This window comes from Tubulanus polymorphus, chromosome 7 (genome assembly GCF_964204645.1).
Source record: "Tubulanus polymorphus chromosome 7, tnTubPoly1.2, whole genome shotgun sequence".
NCBI classification, from domain to species: Eukaryota; Metazoa; Nemertea; class Palaeonemertea; order Tubulaniformes; family Tubulanidae; genus Tubulanus; species Tubulanus polymorphus.
The window spans coordinates 12,906,825-12,930,538 of NC_134031.1; positions in this window are offsets into that span (position 1 = coordinate 12,906,825).

The following is a 23,714-nucleotide window of genomic DNA, read 5'->3' on the forward strand; positions in this document are numbered from 1 at the left end:
AAAGCACTATTCGACCCGAAAACGTCGTTCAGCGCGAGAAAAGACGTTTTCGTTTCAAATATTCCCCCTTTCGGAAAAACGACAATGTCGATGCGTAAAAGCGCTCAAATCGTCAGGAAAAGCACTTTTCGACGCGAAAACGTCGTTCAGCGCGAGAAAAGACGTTTTCGTATCAAATATTCCCCTATGGGAAAAAACGACAAATTCGATGCGTAAAAGCGCTCAAATCGTCAGGAAAATCACTTTTCGACCCGAAAACGTCGTTCAGCGCGAGAAAAGACGTTTTCGTATCAAATATTCCCCCTATGGGAAAAACGACAATGTCGATGCGTAAAATCGCTCAAATCGTCAGGAAAAGCACTTTTCGACGCGAAAACGTCGTTCAGCGCGACAAAAGACGTTTTCGTATCAAATATTCCCCCTATGGGAAAAACGACAATGTCGATGCGTAAAAGCGCTCAAATCGTCAGGAAAAGCACTTTTCGACCCGTCAACGTCGTTCAGCGCGAGAAAAGACGTTTTCTTATCAAATTTTTCCCCTGTCGGAAAAATGATAATGTCGAAGCGTAAAAGCGCTCAAATCGTCAGGAAAAGCACTTTTCGACCCGAAAACGTCGTTCAGCGCGAGAAAAGACGTTTTCGTATCAAATATGCCCCCTATGGGAAAAACGACAATGTCGATGCGTAAAAGCGCTCAAATCGTCAGGAAAAGCACTTTTCGACGCGAAAACGTCGTTCAGTGCGACAAAAGACATTTTCGTATCAAATATTCCCCCTATGGGAAAAACGACAATGTCGATGCGTAAAAGCGCTCAAATCGTCAGGAAAAGCACTTTTCGACGCGAAAACGTCGTTCAGCGCGACAAAAGACGTTTTCGTATCAAATATTCCCCCTATGGGAAAAACGACAATGTCGATGCGTAAAAGCGCTCAAATCGTCAGGAAAAGCACTATTCGACCCGAAAACGTCGTTTAGCGCGAGAAAAGACGTTTTCGTTTCAAATATTCCCCCTTTCGGAAAAACGACAATGTCGATGCGTAAAAGCGCTCGAATCGTCAGGAAAAGCACTTTTCGACGCGAAAACGTCGTTCAGCGCGAGAAAAGACGTTTTCGTATCAAATATTCCCCCTATGGGAAAAAACGACAAATTCGATGCGTAAAAGCGCTCAAATCGTCAGGAAAATCACTTTTCGACCCGAAAACGTCGTTCAGCGCGAGAAAAGACGTTTTCGTATCAAATTTTCCCCCTATGGGAAAAACGACAATGTCGATGCGTAAAAGCGCTCAAATCGTCAGGAAAACCACTTTTCGACGCGAAAACGTCGTTCAGCGCTAGAAAAGACGATTTCGTATCAAATATTCCCCCTATGGGAAAAACGACAATGTCGATGCGTAAAGCGCTCAAATCGTCAGGAAAAGCACTATTCGACCCGAAAACGTCGTTCAGCGCGAGAAAAGACGTTTTCGTTTCAAATATTCCCCCTTTCGGAAAAACGACAATGTCGATGCGTAAAAGCGCTCAAATCGTCAGGAAAAGCACTTTTCGACGCGAAAACGTCGTTCATCGCGAGAAAAGACGTTTTCGTATCAAATATTCCCCCTATGGGAAAAACGACAATGTCGATGCGTAAAAGCGCTCAAATCGTCAGGAAAAGCACTTTTCGACCCGAAAACTTCGTTCAGCGCTAGAAAAGACGTTTTCGTTTCAAATATTCCCCCTGTCGGAAAAACGACAATGTCGATGCGTAAAAGCGCTCAAATCGACAGGAAAAGCACTTTTCGACCCGAAAACGTCGTTCAGCGCTAGAAAAGACGTTTTCGTTTCAAATATTCCCCCTCTCGGAAAAACGACAATGTCGATGCGTAAAAGCGCTCAAATCGTCAGGAAAAGCACTTTTCGACGCGAAAACGTCGTTCAGCGCGAGAAAAGACGTTTTCGTATCAAATATTCCCCCTATGGGAAAAACGACAATGTCGATGCGTAAAAGCGCTCAAATCGTCAGGAAAAGCACTTTTCGACCCGAAAACGTCGTTCAGCGCGAGAAAAGACGTTTTCGTATCAAATATTCCCCCTATGGGAAAAACGACAAATTCGATGCCTAAAAGCGCTCAAATCGTCAGGAAAAGCACTTTTCGACCCGTAAACGTCGTTCAGCGCGAGAAAAGACGTTTTCTTATCAAATTTTCCCCCTGTCGGAAAAACGGCAATGTCGATGCGTAAAAGCGCTCAAATCGTCAGGAAAAGCACTTTTCGACGCGAAAACGTCGTTCAGCGCGAGAAAAGACATTTTCTTATCAAATTTTTCCCCTGTCGGAAAAATGATAATGTCGATGCGTAAAAGCGCTCAAATCGTCAGGAAAAGCACTTTTCGACCCGAAAACGTCGTTCAGCGCGAGAAATGAAATTTTCTTATCAAATTTTTCCCCTGTCGGAAAAATGATAATGTCGATGCGTAAAAGCGCTCAAATCGTCAGGAAAAGCACTTTTCGACCCGTAAACGTCGTTCAGCGCGAGAAAAGACGTTTTCGTTTCAAATATTCCCCATTTCGGAAAAACGACAAATTCGATGCGTAAAAGCGCTCAAATCGTCAGGAAAATCACTTTTCGACCCGAAAACGTCGTTCAGCGCGAGAAAAGACGTTTTCGTATCAAATATTCCCCCTATGGGAAAAACGACAATGTCGATGCGTAAAAGCGCTCAAATCGTCAGGAAAAGCACTTTTCGACGCGAAAACGTCGTTCAGCGCTAGAAAAGACGATTTCGTATCAAATATTCCCCCTATGGGAAAAACGACAATGTCGATGCGTAAAGCGCTCAAATCGTCAGGAAAAGCACTATTCGACCCGAAAACGTCGTTCAGCGCGAGAAAAGACGTTTTCGTTTCAAATATTCCCCCTATGGGAAAAACGACAATGTCGATGCGTAAAAGCGCTCAAATCGTCAGGAAAAGCACTTTTCGACCCGAAAACGTCGTTCAGCGCTAGAAAAGACGTTTTCGTTTCAAATAATTCCCCTCTCGGAAAAACGACAATGTCGATGCGTAAAAGCGCTCAAATCGTCAGGAAAAGCACTTTTCGACCCGAAAACGTCGTTCAGCGCGAGAAAAGACGTTTTCGTATCAAATATTCCCCCTATGGGAAAAACGACAATGTCGATGCGTAAAAGCGCTCAAATCGTCAGGAAAAGCACTTTTCGACCCGTAAACGTCGTTCAGCGCGAGAAAAGACGTTTTCGTATCAAATATTCCCCCTATGGGAAAAACGACAATGTCGATGCGTAAAAGCGCTCAAATCGTCAGGAAAAGCACTTTTCGACCCGTAAACGTCGTTCAGCGCGAGAAAAGACGTTTTCTTATCAAATTTTCCCCCTGTCGGAAAAACGGCAATGTCGATGCGTAAAAGCGCTCAAATCGTCAGGAAAAGCACTTTTCGACGCGAAAACGTCGTTCAGCGCGAGAAAAGACATTTTCTTATCAAATTTTTCCCCTGTCGGAAAAATGATAATGTCGATGCGTAAAAGCGCTCAAATCGTCAGGAAAAGCACTTTTCGACCCGAAAACGTCGTTCAGCGCGAGAAATGAAATTTTCTTATCAAATTTTTCCCCTGTCGGAAAAATGATAATGTCAGTAATTGGAAAAGTGGGCTTTCATACCAGAGGTCGAGAGGTCGAGACACCACTCATCACCACAAGTAATTTTTTTTCCTTATAAATGGGGGAGAATGAACACCAACTAGAAAACAATAATGTCAATAAAAATCAATATTATTGCACATATTGTAAAAAATACATCGATAAATCCCAAAAATCACGACATGAAAAATCTTCAAATCATATAAAAAATGTTATAGATTTTGAAACTCCAGAAAATTCCAATGAAAGAAAAGAACGATTAGAAAATATGAATGTGGATGAAATAAAATGTGAAGTTTGTAATGAATTTATAGTAAAAAGGAATTATAATAGACATCTCGAATCACAAAAACACCATCAAAATTTGAGTAATAATGTTTTAGGAAAAGATTATTTTGACGATAAACCTCAACAAGTAAAAGAATCAACTTCAAAAACTAAATCCATTTCAAATAAACCTTACATGGAAAATGTTAGAAATTATATTGATTCACTAGAAATAAAAGATACAATTGAAATCTTAGAAACATTACATAGTAAAATTGGTCCTGCAGCTATTATATTTAGATTTTTTAAAGGTACAACAATAGAAGATTATAGTAAATTTAATGAAATAATAGAAAAAATACTAGATTTGATAACAGATGTTGAATATCCAAAAATTAGTATCTCTGGGAAAGTAAGTTTTATAAAGTCAGAAGAAAAAATGAGTTATAATATTCAAACACTCTCTGAAGAAATAATTTCAAAAACACAAATAAAAGAGAAGTTAGAAAAAATATTAAATGAATTTAAACGTCATATTGAAGAAAGATATTTTGAGGGTTCTGGCTTAACATTGAATGAAATTATATATTTAGATTTAAATGTTTATAATACAAAAAGGAATAAAACATCAAAAAGTAATAAAATGTTTAAAAATGATTCAAACTTTACAACAGAAAAGGATATTAAAGCATCATCTTATATTAAATTACCATTTACAACAAAAGCAGTAATAAATGTTCAAAATGAAGATAATAAATGTTTTCTATGGTCAATTATTAGTTGTTTACACCAAACAGAAGATATGACGCATAGTTTTAGAATAACAAATTACCGGAAATATGAAACATTATATAAAATTGATCAATATCCAGTAACTATAAAAATGATTCCTAAAATAGAAAAAGTTAATAATTCAAAAATAAATGTATTTGAATTAATGCAATTACCAAAGACAAAAGGTGAAAATATTAAAGATTATACATTGGAAGCTTTATATTTAACAGAATATTATGATGATGAAAATGCTATAGATTTGTTATATTACAAAAAAGATGAAAATGAACATTATATGTGGTTAAAACAAATTGATTTATTCTTTAGAACAGAAAGTGATCATCATCATAAAATTTATCTATGTAGAAAATGTTTATCTAAATTTATGACTGAGAATACATTACTAAAACATAAAGAATTATGTGATAATAAAGATTTTTGTAAATTAATAATGCCAACAGAAAAAGATTATAAATTGAAATTTACTAATCATAAATTTAAAAATATTGTTCCATTTGTAATTTATGGGGATTTTGAATCGTTGAATAAAGAATTAACTAATCAAGATAGAAAAGAAATATATAACAAAAAGCAATTATTAAAATCAATGGATAAAGGAAATGAATTAAATGAAGACACAATACAAGACCCACCAATTATAAACACAATTAAAAAAGTTCATCAAAGAGCTGCTGCTTGTGGAATTTATATAAAATCAAATTATCCCGAATTATATGAAAGTCAATATATTTCTTTTAGAGGTGAAAATGTAGTTAATGATTTTTGTGATAAAATGATTGAATTAGAAAGTGATTTTGCAAAATTATTAAACAAAAATAAAAGAATAGTTATGACAAAAGAAGATGAAATTGATTTTAATTATGCAACTCATTGTTGTTACTGTGAAAAACGTTTTTATTCATTTGATAAAAAAGTTAGAGATCATAATCATTTGAATGGAAAGTTTAGAGGCGCTGCACATGAGAATTGTAATTTGCAAGCAAAGAAAATCAATTTTGTCCCCATTATATTTCACAATTTATCGGGGTATGACGCGCATTTATTTATCAAACAGTTATGCTATAAAATAGAAGAAATTAATAATGAAATAGAAAGATTAAATTCAAATAGATCAAAAGATAAAATACCAACTTATAAATTAAAAATACTAGCTAAAACATCTGAAAATTATATTTCATTTCAATTTGGTTACATTAGATTTTTAGATTCTTATATATTTCTAGCAAGTTCATTAGATAATTTATCAAAAAGTTTAGTTGATAATGATTTTGTTATAACTCGATATTATTATCCAAATGACCAAGATTTTAAATTATTGAGATATAAAGGTGCAATTCCTTATTCATTTTATAAAACACATGATGATTTTAATGTAATAGAATTATTAAAAAATCAATTTTATGATCAATTAAAAGAGGAGTATGTGAAAGACGAAGTTTTTGATAGAACATTAAATATTTGGAACCATTTTAAGATGAAAAATCATGGCGAATTAGTTGATTTATATTTAAAATCAGATGTTATGATATTGGCTGACATATTTGAAAAATTTAGAGAAGTTAATTTGAATCATTTTAATGTTGATCCTTGTTATTGTTATTCTAGCCCAGGATTAACCTGGCAATGTGGTTTAAAATATACAAATGTAGAATTAGATTAATTAAAAGAACCAGATATGGTTTTATTATTTGAAAAATCAATTAGAGGTGGAATTAGTGGTGTTATGGGAGATAGGTATTTTAAAGCAAATGATGAATATAAATTATTATATATTGACGCCAATAATTTATATGGTTGGGCAATGATGCAACCTCAACCATATAAAAATTTTATATTAACAGAAGTTGAAAATGGTGATAAAACTGATTGGGAAAACGCAATTGCGAGTTTAAAAGATGAAGCACCAATTGGTTATTTCTTTGTAGTTGATTTAGAATATCCTGAAAATATAAAGTTTAAAACAAGAAACTTACCTTATTGCCCAGAACATTTAACTGTAGATGATAGTTATTTAAGTGAATACCAGAAGAAAATAAAACCGAAAGATCATGTTTTTACAGAAAAATTAATACTTACTCAAAATAATAAATACAATTATATTGTTCATTATAGAATGTTAAAATTTTATCTAAAACAAGGAATGAAATTAAAGAAAGTACATAGATATATTGAATTTAATCAATCAAAGTGGTTAGAAAAATATATAGATTTCAATACTCAACAGAGAACCATATCAAAAACAGATTTTGAAAAAGATTTTTTCAAATTGATGAACAATAGTTTTTATGGAAAAACATGTGAAAATATTAGAAATAGAAATGATATTGAATTAGTAAATAATTCTGAAAGATTAAGACATTTACAATCAAGTCCTAGACATTTAGGAAATAAAAGGTTTGAAGATTATTTAACAGCAGTTAAATTAAAAAGAACATCAATGAAATTTAATAAACCTATATTTATTGGTTCGACTGTTTTAGAAGTATCAAAATTATTAATGTATGAATTCTATTGTAATGTTTTACAACCACTTTTTGGGGAAAAGCATATTGAAATATTATATTTTGATTCTGTAACAGCTGACACCCCAATATTACTAAAATGTAATAATAAAATATTGGTAAGAAGAATTTCAGAAATAATTCCAAAACAAAATGAATGTTATATTTCATATGGAGAAAAAGAATTAATACAAATAAATGGTTTAATGGATGTTTGGACAAGAAATGGATGGAAAAAATTAAAGAATATTATTAGACATAAAACAAATAAGAAAATCTATAGAGTTAGAACTAAATTAGGGTTCGTAGATGTTACAGAAGATCATAGTTTAATTAAACGAAATGGTGATGAAATAAAACCAACTGATATAAAAATTGGAGATGAATTATTACATAAAAGATTTTTCCAAAGAATGAATCATATGTCATTTGATGAAATAATTGATAATATTTATAATATAGAACCCGAAACATTAGAAGAAAAAGAATATTTTATCAAAGGATTTTTCATGGGTGATGGTTCAGCAGGTGTGTATAATTATGTTAGTGGAACTAAATATTGTTGGTATTTATGCAATCAAGACTTAAAATTATTAGAAAGAATTAAGAAATTCTGTGAAGAAGTTTATCCAAATAAAACATTCAAAATCATAGATGTTATGAAATCATCGCAATGTTATAGAATACATGTGAATAATCCTAAAGATTTTGCTATAAAATATAATAACGAATTCTATATTCATGCAATAGTGAAAAGTAATACTTCAACTAAAGAAAAGATAGTTCCAGATTATGTATTGAATGCAAAAAATAATTTAAGAAAATGGTTCTTCATTGGATTCTACGCAGCCGATGGTACTAAAAGTTTCAAAAACCGCAAAACAATATCTTTAGCTCAAAAAGGAAAAGTTGCTATATCAGGATTAAATATATTATGCAATTCATTAGGTTTTAATATGAATATTGGATTGATTAAATCTAAACCAAATTGTTTTAATTTAAGGCATGTAGAAAAAGAATTAACAGAAGAAGTTAAAGATTTATTTGAAATATATAACCCAACTGACTATGTTTATGATTTATCAACAGATGATGGAACATTCAATTCTGGGTTCCCATTAATCCAAAAAAATACTGACGCCTACATACTAAAAATCAAGACAAATGACATAACAAAAGACTTAAAAACATTAAAACATCATTTTGATTTTAGCAATTATCCTAAAGATCATGAACTATTTAGCAATGATAATAAAAAGATTCCTGGTAAATTTAAAGATGAATTAGGAGGTGATGAAATGATTGAATTTGTTGGGATAAGAAGTAAAATGTATAGTTACAGAACAAAAGATCATGAAGCTAAAAAGTTAAAAGGAATAACTAAACATGTGGTTGATAAACATATAGAATTTCAAGATTATATAAAGTGTTTATATAAATCAATTGTAATGAAACACAAAATGAATTGTTTAAGATCAGAAGATCATGAGATGTACATTAATGAAGTTGAAAAAACTAGTTTAAATCCATTTGATGATAAAAGGCATATTTTAGATGATGGTATAAAAACATTACCTTATGGCCATTAAAACATAAAATCAATATCATCATACTCGAAATCACTATTGGCTTCTTCATTTTCATTTAATTGTTCAGGTTCTTCTTCCATTCCATTTTTCTCATTTAAATAAATTTCTATCTTGTTCCACATTTCATCTCGCTCTCTTTGTTTCTTTTTGTTTGTTAATTCATCAAATGGAATTATAATATCTAGGTTTAAATAATTTACAATCTTATTTAAAAAGAATTCATAATTTATTGAATCTGTTATTCTATTTTCCAAATGATACATTAATATTTGTTTAAATATTTTTTTTATATTTTTCATATCTTCTTCTGTTAATTTAGGTTTTTCATAATAATCGTTAAATAATAAATATAAATACATTTTCTTTTGTTTTGTGTTAAATGTTGGTGGAATAATTGTTTTTATAATATCTTTTTTAGTTATTTCACCATTTTCATTTTCTATTATTTTCATTTTTTCAAGCCATTTCATATATTCTGGTGTATGATCTTCCATAGAAAATATTTTAAAAATTTCATCAAGATAATTTAATTTTGGATCTATGAGAAAATCTCTAGTTTTTTCTTCACCTAATAAATTCTTTTGCCATCCACAATCAACACAAAATAACACAGTACCTTCTTGTCTTAAGGTCGCATAACTACATTGTGGACATTTTCGTTTATAATTTATTGGTAATAGATCTTCATTAAGCTCTTGGTATTTTCTTACGTTTTCTTTATGTTTTATTGTTCTATTATGTAGATTTGAATTACTTGTTGTAATAACCAATTTACAATATTTACAATAATATGTTTTTCTTGTTAATTCATTATATTGTTTTTCTAACTTTTCAACTGTTTCTTCATTATCTGGTAACGTTTTCTCATATTTTATTTTTTCTAATAAATTATTTTTTCTTTCATTGAATTCAGTTTCAAATTTATTAGAAATTTAAACTATATGTACTTTACGAAATTGATGATTCTCCCAATCTTCTATATTTTCAGGGTTATATTTTATTCGACAAGGCTCACAGAAATGATCTTTTATATTATCCTTATCATAGAATAAGAAAGGTCTTTTCCAAATAATTTCAGGTTCAACTTCAACAGAATTACTATCAACATTAGCCGTTGCGCCATTAATTCTACACTTCTCTGAATGTTTTTTAACATAATTTCTTGAGAATAATTTATTACATTTTGGACAGTTTATTTTAGGGGGTTTATAATTTTCATCATGTTTTTTCATATGTCGAGCCTTATTACTTTTTCTTAGAAGTTCACCACAAATTTCGCATGCTATCTTCTCATCCATTTATTAAGGAAAAATTTTATTAAAATTAATTTTTAGTGATGAGCGGTAATTTTTTTATGTTATAAATAATGGTAGAATTAAAAGAATACAGAATATTTATAGATTCTAGAAAACTTATAAATTATAAATCTCATAATTTATTAGTACAATTAGATAGAGAATTTAAGAATTGTGTAGATTTAAAATTAGTTAATATAAGTTTATGTAATTCTTTTTATAATATATCGGATAAAACTATTGAACATAGAGCTTTTTTAATTTTTTATAAAGGTAAAAATGAATGGTTCTCTATATTTTTAAAACCGGGGTCATATAATTTAGATACATTAGCACAAGAAATTAATAGAAAAGCTCGAGCTAAATTAGGAAGTGATTCCAGATTTAGTATTAGAATTTTAAAAAGTGATAGTTCTAATAAAATAAAGATTAGGTTAGATAATAACGAACAATTTAAATTTACAGTAAGAAAACCTTTAGCTAAACTGTTAGGAATTAACCCAGATATTGTTACAGCATACGCAGAAGGTAGATCAAACTTAATACCTTTTACACATTTTTATATTTATTGCAATTTAATTGACCCAACAAAAACATTTGAAGCAACTAAAGATACAATTTGTAATTCTGGTTTACTAAACATTTTACCATTGAAGAATGTTAAACAATTTGGAACGCAAATAAATTATAATTTAGCTGAATGTGATTTCAAACCTTGTATTCCGCATTTCAATAATTTTAAATTACAAATAAGAAATCACAATGGTTATTTAATTGATTTGAATAACTTTCCTGTAATTTATGAATTAGTTATAAGATGTAAAGAGTAATTTTTCACCTATATAAATGAATATAACTGTTGGACCGAGTATATGTTTTGGATTTGATTTTAAACGTGAGAAAGAAATGAAATTTAACATGAATGATGTAATTACACATATCAAAAATATTGCATTTTCTAATGAAACAACATTTGAGTATGAAACAACAATTGATAAAGAAACTTTTAATGTAGAAAAGATTACCGAGTCTTTAAGATTTTATGAATTAGATGAAGATTTTATCATCGATGATATTAAAAAAATAATAATTGAAATATATACAAATGAAACTAGTAATAAAATAAATGTTGAATTAATAATCACTAAGATAACTAAATATTTTGATGATAGTAATTTTTTTGATAAATAAATGAGTGATAATAAGTGGATAATAACTGGATTATATAATGGCGCATTACTATCAGTTGGAACGGTTGGTTATTCAATGGTATTAAAAAAAGTATTCAAAATGGGAAGTGTTAATGTTGATAGATTTGATATAAATGATATTTTAAAGTTAACATTAGCAGTTACTTTATCTAATTTAACAATTGATTATTTGGAAAAACAAAAATATATTCCTCCCATATAAATACATAATTTTTTTTGCTAAATAAATGGCTTCTGCAATTATAACTATTATAGGATCGGCAATTGTTAACGCTTTAGCATTTACTGGTGGTGGTTATTTATTTAAACATATTGATAAAAATAGTTCATTAGGAGAACAAAGAAGACATAACTTAGCGTTAGAGAAATACAATAAAGCTGCAGAAGAATATAGAGAAAAGAGACAAAACTATATGGATTACATCAATAAAGAATTATATTATCAGAAGATTTCACATAGAGATTTTCAATCAGTTGATGATGCAATGAGTTTATATAACGCAGTAACAAATAAAGAAAAATTACATCTATACAAACCTAAATTATCAGATTATTATACCCCAAGTAAAGAACAACAGAAATATGAAATAATATGGATTTTAGGTGGAACTGTTATTGTTATATTTGTTGCTTATAAGTTTACTAATTAGTAATTTTTTTTTGCTAAATAAATGGAAGATAAAGTTGATAATATTGATATTATTCCTCATGATATAAATAAAACTAAATTAAAAACATATTTAGAAAAACAAATATTAGAATTTGAAAGTGTCTTAAAGATAAAAAAGAAAAAATATTTAAAAAGTAAAATTATATATTATCTTATTATTAGTGGTTCGGTTACAATTAGTTCTGTAATAACATTTTTAGCAATATTCAGTCCATTAACACCTTTAGCTATATCAATTGGTGTATTAGGATTAAGTTCAAGTGTTTTAACTGGTATAAGTTCAAAATTAAATATAAAAAGTAATAAAGAAAAAATAAAATCTAATATAAAAGAAATTAATAAATTAAAGAACACACTAGATTATATAATAAGTTTAAATGGTCATATAACAGTTGAAGAACAAGATAAATTATTAAAAGAATTAATAAATTATTAATTTTTTTAATTATATAAATGGTAGATAGTTTTCCAAAAGCTTTCCAATATAATAAATCAATTAAATATAATATTCCAGCAATAGATTTTAATAAAGATATTACATATAGAAATGAAGTTTTAGATTCATTAACTAATTTAGAAATTTATGTTACTGAAACTAATAATTTTAATGCAAAGATGGAAAATATATTTCATATATATTTAATTAATTTTAAAAAATTGAAAGATGAAAAACAATGGTTATTAAAATCTAATATGAAGTATTGGCAGAATCAATTAAATTTTGCTGTTTATTGTGCAACAACAGGATGTGGAATTAGTTGGAATGATCATTTAAATAATTCTAAATATAAACTAATTTAAAGTTTATTTAGATTTCATACATACTTTCAAATCAGAATAATATTAAATGAATTAGAGTGCGCTTTACCAGGATCTAGGTATTTCAAAGAATTAGATAATAATATTAATTTATCTAAGTTTTATAAGATTTGCAATGAATTTAATATAGATATAAATAATTCTGATTTTAGAACAAAAATTGGAACAATAAGATCACTTCCATGCCCTAGAAAGATTGCAGAATATTGTGCACTTCCCATACCATCTAATAGTTTTTATAATATCTATAATAATAAATTAGGTTATGGTAAAATAGAAACAAAGGATTTAGAAACATTAAATTTCAATAAATTACCAAAATTTTATGATAATTTAAAACAAGATAATAATAATGGTTGGGTATATTTTATTTTAGAAAATAGTGAAGGTTTTACAAAATCAGGTATAGAAAGAATAAATCAATCTATTAGAACTTATTTGATATGTATTTTAGGTGCGCAAGTTGAAACAAGATCACCGATAATTGGAAATTTGAATACATCATTCGATACACAAAAACAATTTAAAGTTTTATTTGAAGATTCCATACATAATGATAAAAATAGATCAATTTCAGAAAACATTATAAGATATCAAAATTATTTAGATAAATCTCATGTAAGACTTAATTATTGTATAGGCCCTAATCTATTAATTATTTCTAATGATTTAGTATTGAAGATGGGAAATATAATTGGTTATAATAATCTAATTAAAACTGCGACAATAAATAAATCATTTGGGTTAAATGATATAAATAAAAAGATTATCACTGCTCCAAAATTAATGGAAGGTGAAAAAAATAAAAAACACATTCAATCAACAGAAACTAAAACTAAGAATATTAAATTAAATAATGATTCTAAAATAAAAGATTACAATACATCAGAAAATATAAAAACTGATAAAATTCAACATGATATAATTAAACTAAATGATGATAATAAATCCCATGAAAATACTAAATTAGCTATAACTTGTATAGGAATTGTAATCGGAGGAATATTATATTTTAAATTTTAATTTTTTTATTATGTAAATGGATGTAGAAGGTGGAGAAGATTATGAAATGGGAGAAATGGGAAATAATAATGAAGGATATATTGATGATGATTATAATGATGCAGAAACTAATATTGATAATGATGATGAATCAGCATATAATTCTAATTTAACTACACCTCAATATATTGATAAAACACGTTCAAAGATAAGTATTGAAAATGAAGTACCAGAAATAACAGAAAAAGAATTCAATTATAATGAAATTATTCATGAATTTAAACCAATATTAAAAAGATCTGGTTTCAATATAACAAATAAAGGTATGAATTATTTAGTAAAAGATTTAAAATATTTAAATGGTGATTATTATTGGAAATTGAAAGGCGACTATTATTTTAAGATTTCAAATCTTAAAAGTAGCGATAAAATAATAACACAATCAACTTTTAATTTATTTAAACCAGATAGAATTAAGAAAATCATTGATGATGTTATAACTGATGTTACACAAGAAGAAAGAGATTATAATATAAAAGAATTTAAACAAAGAAATGCTAATTTTTTTAAGATAATTAATGAAAATTTAAGACAAAAAAAATTCCTAAAGAAGTTATTAATTCCAAAACTAGTAAACCTAATTCAAGCGAAGTTCAAACTGAAAAACTTTTACCAAATGGATTACTTGATGCAACAGATCAACAATTAGAAGATTTAAATATATTTTCTGATAAAGCAATTAGAGAAATTATTAGTATAAGACTTGCATCTAATAAAATTGCGCATGATAAAAGTATAAGAGATTTTAAAATTAGAACTTTAGAAAAAGAATTAACTGATAAAAATAAAGAAATAGAACAATTAAAGTCTGATTTAGATCATCAAGTAATTGATGAAATAGAATATAAGCAAAAAGAATTACGTTTAGAAAAAGAAATAGATGATTTAAAATTTAACAAAGAATTACAAAAAGAAGAAAGAGATACATTGTTAAAATCATATGATTATAATATTAATAGATTAAAAGTTATTTTTAAAGATTTGTTGATAAAACCAGATTCTGAAATATCATTAAAAGACAGGATGAAGTTATTATTTAAATTAGAAGGAATAACAATTCTTTCAATTCTAACAGCTGTAACTATGTTATTTACAACAATTGGTTTAGCTATATCAAATGCTTTAAAATATACTCCTCCTACTCCCAATAAACCAGATAAACCTCCAGGCAATAATTCTATACAAGATAAAGTTAAAGATGGTTTAAAGAAATTAGCAAAATATTTATGGGAATTATCTAAAAAATCTGCTGCAGCATTGCCAGGAGTTGTTGCATCAATTGTTGGTTTTATATTGAAATCTGCAGGTAATATTCTTAACTTTGCTGCTGAACATATAATTTTATTTTTAATCACAGTTGTAAGTGCTATTATTTTTGGGTTAGTAAATATGATATCAAAAAGATATCAAGAAAAAAAATAATAAAAAATAAATAATTAATTTTTTTGTTTAATAAATGAGCGGGAGTTATATAAGTCCTTCTAAGATTTCTAGAATATCTAATGCTATTAAAGCAGAAAGATCACATCATATAATTACTCATAACCCTTCAAATATTAATCCCGATGAAACTTTATATGTTAGAATTCCGAGATTAACACAAAATACTTTTTATGTTCCAAATAGTATTTATTTATCAGCTGATATAAAAGTAACTGGTCATGATAATAATTATGTTGACGATAATGTTGGGAGATATTTGATTAAAAAATTAATTATAAAGATTGGTCTAGAAACACTTTTCTCATTAGATGATTATAATTTATTTATGCATTATAAAGATTTATGGTTAACTAAAGAAAATAGAAATAATATGATATTTCAAGGAATCCAATCAGAAAACCAAAATAAATTAAGATCTGAAGCCAATAACGCAGTAGTAAATAATGACGTAGATAATTTGATTAAAAAGATTTATGGAAGCAAATATAAAATTCCATTAGATTTTGAATTGATAAATAATAATGCACCTTTATATAAATACGCAATTCAAGAAGATATTATATTTGAGATAACATTTGCTCCTGTAAATGAAATTGTATTATCTAGCGTTGTTAAAGATATGAGTTATAAATTATCGAATATATGTTTAGAATATAACACAATAACTAATGAAAATATTGCTAGCACAATTCAAACTCAATACAATCAAGGATTTTCATTATTATATGATTATATTGATAAATTTAAAACTGTAACTATTAATGCAAATGATGAAATTATTAATGAGAATATTAACTTTCCTAGAAGATCTATTAAAGGTATATTAATATTTTTTACCATTGGAACGTATACTAATGGCGCAATAAAGGTAGATAATTATTATAATCCTGAAATAACAAAAGTAGAAATAACTATCGAAGGAATAGCAAATAAAATATTTTGTCAAGGAATGAGAATGATAGATCAATGGGTAGAAATTAAAAAACATTTTATGAATGAAAAAATAAAATCATTTGAAAATTGTAATATTAATCAAATTGATTATTATACCGGCAATAAATATGCATTATGGTTAGATTTTAGAACAACAGAGGATAATTCATTACATGGTTCTGGGAAAAAACTACAGAACACTAAAGATGGAATACAATTATTTATGAAAAAGAAAAAAGGAAGTTTAAATTTCAAAATGCACATTTATATCATATCTGACGCACAATTAAATATTGTAAATTCACAATTAGATAGTATTCAATATTAGAAATATAAAGTTAAAATTAAGGATATATAAATGGGTGGTAAAAAAACTCCTAATACTAAAGAACAATATTTAAGAAATTTATGTTACAACCCTGAGAGTTCGGTTGCTTATTCTTTTACTAAAAATATATGGCGTAAAGTAAAACAAGATAAATTAGATAAGATAATCCCACAAAATTTAGTTAAATATAAAGATATAAATGAATTTATGTTAGAACAACCAACATATACAACACATAAAAAAATTGTTAGAAAATATAAAACTCGTAAAACTATGGTAAGTTATGTAGATCAACAGTGGCAAGGAGATTTAATTGATATGAAAAATGTTAAGAAAGATAATGATGATTATTGGTGGTTATTGAATATAATTGATATTTTTAGTCGTTATGTATGGAGCTTCCCACTTTATAGAAAAGATGCTGTACAAACATCAAATGTTTTAAGAAAATTTCTTTCGGATGATAAACTAAATCCAGAAAAAATACAATTTGATGATGGAAAAGAGTTTGATAATTCACTTGTTCATGAACTCTTAGATAATCATAATATTAAATATTTTTCAACAAAATCAGATAAAAAAGCAGCAGTTGTTGAACGATTTAATAGAACATTAAGAACAAGAATGTGGAAATATTTTACAGCAAATAATACTTTTAAATGGATTGATGTTTTACCAAAATTGATAGAAGGATATAATAATTCTTATCATTCTTCTATTGGAATGAAACCTATTGATGCTAGAAAACCTGAAAATGCTGAAATTGTTTGGAATAATTTATATGGAGCATTTCTTATAGATGATTTTGGTGAACCTAAATTTAAAGTTGGTCAAAATGTTAGAATTTCTAAGTATAAAAAGATATTTGACAAAGGATACGATCGAAATTTTACTAGAGAAATATATAAAATAAAAAAGGTAATAACAACAAAACCATATGTCTATAAATTAGAAGATTTAGATGGTGAAGAAGTTGATGGCTACTTTTACGAAGAAGAATTAAGTTTAACTACTGAAAATCTAGAACAAGAATATAAAATTGAAAAAGTATTAAAAACAAAAACTATTAAAAGAAAAAAATATTCTTTAGTAAAATGGGTTGGATGGCCAGATAAATTCAATAAATGGATATTATCAAGTAAAATTAAAAATATATAAATGAACAAGGAATTATTTATATTTGAGCCTCATAATATGTTAATTTCTGGTGTAACAAATTGTGGAAAAACTTATTTTTTATTAAATTTATTATAAACTGTTTATGAAAACTTTTTTCATAATATAGTATTATTTTGTCCAACATATGAATTTAATCAAACTTATGATAGAAACATTACTAGAAATAATAAATTTATTATATTAGATCCTAAAACAGTAAAAGAAAATTTAGATAATTGTATTAAAATAGCAATTGATATTTATAAAGGATCAAATACATTATTTATCATAGATGATTGTGCAAATTTACATGATTCAAAAGTTAGAGAAAGTGAGTTATGTTATTTGGCTTTCTCTGGAAGACATTTTGGGATAACAACTTGGGTTTTAAATCAAAAATATAATTCAATTGTTAAAGACTTTAGAGAAAACATTAGATTTCTAGTTTTATTTTACAATAAAGATAGAAAATTGCTGAAAAATGCACTTGAGGAAAATGATATTATTCCACATGATTTACATAATGAATATATGGATAAGTTGAAAAATATTAAAAGATCAAAATTACTATTTAGATTACAACACCAATTTAAATATGAATTTATTTAAATTCAATTAGTTTGTTAATCTAGTTGAATTCTAGTTATTGGTAGTTGTAACAAAAATCAAATAGATTTAACAATATCTTAACTAGCTTGTTAATCTATTTTAATTCTAGTTACATTCTAGTTGAATTCTAGTTGTTAGTAGTTGGAACAAAAATCAACTAGATTTAACAAGAAATAAATAAAAACAACAATATTTCAACTAGCTTGTTAATCTAGTTGAATTCTAGTTACATTCTAGTTAAATTCTAGTTGCAACATCACAACTAATTTTTTTGTTATATAAATGGTAGGTGAAAAGAAAATAAAATCTAAAAATGGTGATGTTTCAATTGAAAAAACTTTAGATGATTTAGGAATAACAGAAACAAAATTAACTCCAGATGATGGTGCTTTAAATAATGTTACAACAAATAATAATTATGAATATTATCTTTACTGTAAACATCAATTAGAAATATTAATAGCATCTGGAAAATGTAAAAAATTTGTTGATAAAAATTTAACTTATAATGAATTAGATACAATGAAATCAGTTGAAATTATTAGATTATTTAAGATTTATGAAGCCGCGAGAACAGCTAGAATTAATGACGCGATATCAGAAAATGTAGTAAAAGGTTATAGTAAATTATGTAATTATATACTACCAATTGAAAATGAAAATAGATTATATTCCGATTTAAAAAATGACTATTTAGTTATGACTGAATTAAATAAATGGATTGGATATTTATCATTTCAATTAGGTGGATTTATGACATTATTATCAACCGGGGTTATAACATTTTCAAATATTGAAAGTAAAAATATTTCTATAATAAATGAGCGAGGTGAAAGAAGTGAAGGAATTAACTGTGAAGAAAAAACCGAGAACTCAGAAACAAATTGAATGGTCTCGACAATTAGGAATTAAATCACAAGAATATAAAAAAGCTGTAAAAGAAAAAATAAGTAATAAAAATGGTGAAAATATTGTTATTTCTACTCCTTCTGATAGTAGAATATTTGATAAATATTTATATTTTACAGTTGGATTTGTAATTGTATTCATTTTGATTGGGTATGATTGGTATAAGAAATCAAATAAAATTCATGATATTAGTAATTCTGAACCAACTGCTATCAAAAATGAAAGTACTTCTGAAATTCCGAAATTGATAATAAAAAAAATGGATTAATATTTTAGAAAAAAAGCAAAAAAAATAATTGAATATCTCACTACTTTTGTCTATCACTGTGTGGGTGCCGTTTATGGCACCATCTATGCGGAGCAATTAAATTGTCCAGATAAGTCATTTCGGATTCTAGATATTCATTATTTTTATTAATTTATTTTGTTTTTATTTGAATATTTGAATTTGAATTTGTTAATCAATTAACATAGTAATTGATTACTAATTTGATTAAAAATTATATCATAATTAAGTTAAAAATACATAATTCATTTATCAGTTTTCATTCTTACATTCTTTTCATTCGGAATAATTTATAATTTCAAATTTCACATATTTTTTTAGCACCAACAACATTTACTTAGGTGTTTTAGCTAAGTATATAAGGTAATTCATTCAACCACTGGAGTAGCTCTGGCCAGCAGAGGCATTTTGAAAATGCACCTTCGTCCACTCTCCGGGTTTCTCCTTCGGTTTCGAATTTCGAGGTTGGTAGAAATTACATTAGGCGCCTTTAATATAATGTGATTTCTACCAATCATTGAAGGAGATCTCGGTTGACGTGGGTCGCCGGGGGTGTAAGTAGAAATGACGGGGGATAAGCGTCCCGTGGCGCCTTTCAATAATGGGATGCTTCTCCCCTGAAAACTCGTAGGTCGAGGATAGGGCAATTTTGCTAAAACTTACCGTAAAAACATTGAAATATTCCTTTCAATCACGAGAGAATGATGACTATCCTCCTGTCGTCACGGCCGAGCTAATTTAAATAAACCTCGTTTTCAGCAACTAATGAAAACGCAGTAATTCAATACCAGCTAACTGATTTGTGTGTGTTGTATGTACTACGTGCTTATTATAACAACAACGTTGTGCAACACCTGTTTGATTGATCAATATTCAAATGAAGCACTCTCTTATAATAATATGTAACAGATGTACTGTATGATTGTAGTTGTTTATAAAACGACTAAGGTCATTTTGGATTCTAGATATTCATTATTTCTATTTCTTATTTAATCAACAATTTCTAAATCATGATGACCGTCTTCATTTTTCCCATGATATATTATTTTAAATCCTACTAAGTCTTTCAATTCCTCCATACTCAATGAAACCCATTTATCGGGTAAAAACACTTTAAATTCTCGTGATGTACTAACATTACAGTAGCTTAAATTAGCTGATACTTTCTCTCCATATTTAGTTTTTATCTTTTCTAATTTCAATATTTTATGTTCAATTTCTTTTGTAACATCAACTAACTTTTTTATTTAAAATTGTTTTTTTGCTGGTTTTATTCTGTTATTTATTGTTGCTAAGAATGCTTTTCTATCTCCCATTTATTAGGAAAAAAAATTACTTGTGGTGATGAGTGGTGTCTCGACCTCTCGACCTCTGGTATGAAAGCCCACTTTTCCAATTACTAATGTCGATGCGTAAAAGCGCTCAAATCGTCAGGAAAAGCACTTTTCGACCCGTAAACGTCGTTCAGCGCGAGAAAAGACGTTTTCTTATCAAATTTTCCCCCTGTCGGAAAAATGACAATGTCGATGCGTAAAAACGTTCAAATCGTCAGGTAAAGCACTTTTCGACCCGAAAACGTCGTTCAGCGCGAGAAAAGACATTTTCTAATCAAATTTTCCCCCGTCGGAAAAATGATAATGTCGATGCGTAAAAGCGCTGAAATCGTCAGGAAAAGCACTTTTCGACCCGTAAACGTCGATCAGCGCGAGAAAAGACGTTTTGGGATCAAATATTCCCCCTATCGGAAAAACGACAATGTCGATGCGTCAAAGAGCGTCAGGAAAAGCACTTTTCGATGCGAAAACGTCGTTCAGCGCTAGAAAAGACGATTTCGAATCAAATATTCCCCCTATCGGAAAAACAACAATGTCGATGCGTAAAAGCGCTCAAATCGTCAGGAAAAGCACTTTTCGACCCGAAAACGTCGTTCAGCGCGAGAAAAGAAGTTTTCGTATTAAATATTCCCCCTATGGGAAAAACGACAATGTCGATGCGTAAAAGCGCTCAAATCGTCAGGAAAAGCACTTTTCGACCCAAAAACGTCGTTCAGCGCGAGAAAAGACGTTTTCGTATCAAATATTCCCCATATAGGAAAAACGACAATGTCGATGCGTAAAAGCGCTCAAATCGTCAGGAAAAGCACTTTTCGACGCGAAAACGTCGTTCAGCGCGAGAAAAGAAGTTTTCGTATCAAATAATTCCCCATATCGGAAAAACGACAATGTCGATGCGTAAAATCGCTAAAATCGTCAGGAAAAGCACTTTTCGATGCGAAAACGTCGTTCAGCGCTAGAAAAGACGTTTTCGGATCAAGTATTCCCCCGTCGGAAAAATGATAATGTCGATGCGTAAAAGCGCTCAAATCGTCAGGAGAAGCACTTTTCGACCCGACAACGTCGTTCAGCGCGAGAAAAGACGTTTTCTTATCAAATTTTCCCCCTGTCGGAAAAACGGCAATGTCGATGCGTAAAAGCGCTCAAATCGTCAGGAAAAGCACTTTTCGACCCGAAAACGTCGTTCAGCGCGAGAAAAGACGTTTTCCTATCAAATATTTCCCCTATCGGAAAAACGACAATGTCGATGCGTAAAAGCGCTCAAATCGTCAGGAAAAGCACTTTTCGACCCGAAAACGTCGTTCAGCGCGAGAATAGACGTTTTCTTATCAAATTTTCCCCCTGTCTGAAAAACGACAATGTCGATGCGTAAAAGCGCTCAAATCGTCAGGAAAAGCACTTTTCGACCCAAAAACGTCGTTCAGCGCGAGAAAAGACGTTTTCGTATCAAATATTCCCCCTATAGGAAAAAGACAATGTCGATGCGTAAAAGCGCTCAAATCGTCAGGAAAAGCACTTTTCGACCCAAAAACGTCGTTCAGCGCGAGAAAAGACGTTTTCGTATCAAATATTCCCCCTATAGGAAAAACGACAATGTTGATGCGTAAAAGCGCTCAAATCGTCAGGAAAAGCACTTTTCGACGCGAAAACGCCGTTCAGCGCGAGAAAATACGTTTTCGTATCAAATATTCCCCATATCGGAAAAACGACAATGTCGATGCGTAAAAGCGCTCAAATCGTCAGGAAGAGCACTTTTCGACGCGAAAACGTCGTTCAGCGCGAGAAAAGACGTTTTCGTATCAAATATTCCCCCTATCGGAAAAAACGACAATGTCGATGCGTAAAAGCGCTAAAATCATCAGGAAAAGAACTTTTCGACCCGAAAACGTCGTTCAGCGCAAGAAAAGACGTTTTCGTTTCAAATATTCCCCCTATCGGAAAAACGACAATGTCGATGCGTAAAATCGCTCAAATCGTCAGGAAAAGCACTTTTCGATGCGAAAACGTCGTTCAGCGCTAGAAAAGACGTTTTCGGATCAAATATTCCCCCGTCGGAAAAATGATAATATCGATGCGTAAAAGCACTCAAATCATCAGGAAAAGCACTATTCGACCCGTCAACGTCGTTCAGCGCGAGAAAAGACGTTTTCTTATCAAATTTTCCCCCTGTCGGAAAAACGGCAATGTCGATGCGTAAAAGCGCTCAAATCCTCAGGAAAAGCACTTTTCGACGCGAAAACGTCGTTCAGCGCGAGAAAAGACATTTTCTTATCAAATTTTTCCCCTGTCGGAAAAATGATAATGTCGATGCGTAAAAGCGCTCAAATCGTCAGGAAAAGCACTTTCCGACCCGAGAACGTCGTTCAGCGCGAGAAATGAAATTTTCTTATCAAATTTTTCCCCTGTCGGAAAAATGATAATGTCGATGCGTAAAAGCGCTCAAATCGTCAGGAAAAGCACTTTTCGACCCGTAAACGTCGTTCAGCGCGAGAAAAGACGTCTTCTTATCAAATTTTCCCCCTGTCGGAAAAATGACAGTCTCGATGCGTAAAAACGTTTAAATCGTCAGGTAAAGCACTTTTCGACCCGAAAAGGTCGTTCAGCGCGAGAAAAGACATTTTCTAATCAAATTTTCCCCCGTCGGAAAAATGATAATGTCGATGCGTAAAAGCGCTGAAATCGTCAGGAAAAGCACTTTTCGACCCGTAAACGTCGATCAGCGCGAGAAAAGACGTTTTGGGATCAAATATTCCCCCTATCGGAAAAACGACAATGTCGATGCGTCAAAGAGCGTCAGGAAAAGCACTTTTCGATGCGAAAACGTCGTTCAGCGCTAGAAAAGACGATTTCGAATCAAATATTCCCCCTATC